Consider the following 2,607-nt stretch of genomic DNA (forward strand, 5'->3'; position numbering starts at 1 on the left):
TGGCTCCTGGGGTACTGCGGCGGGATCCGGATGGTGAGGGAATGAACGCCTCCACCTCCGTGTACTCCACTTCCTGCAGGAGATACAAAGTGTTTGTAACCAGCGGCAGTGATACTCTGTATCGCAAGAGCTCCTGTGCCACTTGGGGCAGGAAACGCATCGCCGAGTCATATAACACGCACAGCAAAGCCATTGCTTGCCTCTCTGGCACTGAAGGGGTTAAATCACAGAACCATTTATATCATTTGAAAAACAATTGATAAACTGTGTGCATTGTACGTCATTGTATTGTCCGTTATTAGCGGATCCCTCGTTTTTCTGTCCTGTTCCCGCTGAAGAGTTTGGAAAATGATGCTGCAGATGGACATTAGCTGATGTGTCCCTATGATAATCCTCTCTCCCTGTCACACACAGTTACACTCGGCTATAAGATGAGAAAGCTCTGCACCTCTTCCTCTGACTCCTTACATCTACAGCTTGGGGGTCCTCATCTTCTCTCCCCTGAGGACCGGCTCCCCGTATTCCCCCATCCCCAGTACCCCCTAATACTCCCACCCCCAGGCCCAATACCCCCTAACACCCTCCTCCCCAGGCCCAATACCCCCTAACACCCTCCTCCCCAGGCCCAGTACTCCCAAATACCCCCCTCCCACGGCTCAACCATTAGTGTGTATGTTACTGTCTGATAGTTACTGTGTGTGTGTGTAACCATTAGTGTGTGTGTGTCGGAGTGAGTGCGTGCGTGATACTGTCTGATAGTTACTGTGTGTGCGTGTGTAATTAACCATTAGTGTGTGTGTATCGGAGTGAGTGTTACTGTCTGATCGTTACTGTGTGTGTATGTAATCATTAGTGTGTGTGTATCAGAGTGTGTGTTACTGTCTGATAGTCACTGTGTGTGTGTGTTTGTAAATCATAATGAGAAATGGATTTTGTCTTATATCACAGTGTGTGTCTGTGCTAAGCTGCCGTATTGTGGCTGTGTTTGTACAAGTGTCTCAATCTGTTAGTGCTATTTTAGTGTGATTGTGTGAGAATATGACTGATTGTGCATTTGTATTTTAGGAGCAGGAATCTGTGTGTGTGTGTGTGTGTGTGTGTGTGTGTGTGTGTGTGTATATAAAACCGAAACATTGTGCCAATAAAAAAAATATATATATATATATATATATATATATATATATATATATATACACACACACACACACACACACACACACACACACACACACACACACATACTTGTGTGTTTATGTATATATAGATATATAGATAAAAAGCAGGCACACCAGGGCATAGTAAAAACAAAAAAATTACAATTCTATTGAATAGAACTGATCAACGCTTTGGCTCTTTATAGGAGCCTCTCAACACACAGGGACCCCCAGGTAGTCCGATCTCATCCCTATTTAATTCTGTTACATGCCACATCAGACTTTGTTTTGATGCATTCTAAGGTTGTCCTTTTATCAGATCTTACCTTGGGTGTCTCCATCTTGTTGGGAAATATGTTGTCTGACAGTAAAAACTCAATCTGGATGGTGGGGAAGGGAGATCAGTGAGGTAGTGCTTAAATACTAATAAATATAATCTATTATACTAGTAAATATAATCTATTATTCTAATAAATATAATCTCTTATACTAATACATATAATCTATTATTCTAATAAATATAATCTATTATATTTATAAATATAATCTATTGAACAACAACACAAAAAAGATGGAAAAGTGATACTGTACTTCTAAAAAGCCACAGATTTGATATCAATTAAGTGGCAGAAAATAGTTTTTATGTTAGACCAAAAAATCTCAGAGGAGACCCAATGAATGGGCCATTGCCCTCCACAGGGAGGCTGCTGTAATCCTCTCCCAATGGGACAAAAAGTTGTGAATTTGTCCTGAAGATGAAAAATAAACCTCCTGGTTATAAATATGATCCAAATGAGCGGTGAAGTGTCTGAAATCTCTGCTACGTCTCAGAAGAAACCTTACCTGACAGATCCACAATGGTTATGGCAGAGAGTGGTGGCATAGAACTCTGGTACCAAGCAGTTTAGCTGTAACCATGGAAGTCAGGTAAACATGTATTTTTTAAAAATTAGAATGCAAATGTCTGTCCCATTCTGGGCTCAGCCTGAGCTCTGTCAGACGTTTCCAGCTTGTGATAATGGGAGATCTCCATATACTGGGATGTGATAAGAGACATGGGAGAGGGAGTGGCTCAGTGAGTAAAGATACTGACTGGCACTGAGAGTTTGAAGCAGAGGAGCCTGGTTCAATTTCCTGTGTCAGCTCCTTGTGACCTTAGGCAAGTCACATTATCTCCCTGTGCCTCAGGCACCAAAAACATAGATTGTAAGCTCACGGGGCAGGGACTTGTGCCTGCAAAATGTCTCTGTAAAGCGCTACGTAAAACTAGCAGTGCTAGGAATTTCCCATTCACTGTCATATCCAGTTGATACGGAGACTCCAGGGAGGGATAACAACATACTGTATGATTCTTTCCAGACCATTACTCTTCACGGGGGGGCTCTTGATACTGTATACTAGTGCCTATGTCTGGACATACTCTATTTTTGCTATCAGTATCATATTATTACCC

At 42.0% G+C, this 2,607-nt stretch overlaps 1 long non-coding RNA gene across 1 annotated transcript; it reads right to left on the bottom strand.

The window, feature by feature from the left end:
* Positions 1–2,284, bottom strand: LOC142484986 (uncharacterized). Its single transcript, XR_012798328.1, has 3 exons — positions 1,998–2,284; positions 1,481–1,534; positions 1–73 (listed from the first exon to the last, which is right to left on the bottom strand). It is a non-coding gene; the product is annotated as an uncharacterized LOC142484986 (long non-coding RNA).
* Positions 2,285–2,607: the final 323 nt, after the last annotated feature.

Source organism: Ascaphus truei, unplaced genomic scaffold (genome assembly GCF_040206685.1).
Source record: "Ascaphus truei isolate aAscTru1 unplaced genomic scaffold, aAscTru1.hap1 HAP1_SCAFFOLD_501, whole genome shotgun sequence".
NCBI lineage: Eukaryota > Metazoa > Chordata > Amphibia > Anura > Ascaphidae > Ascaphus > Ascaphus truei.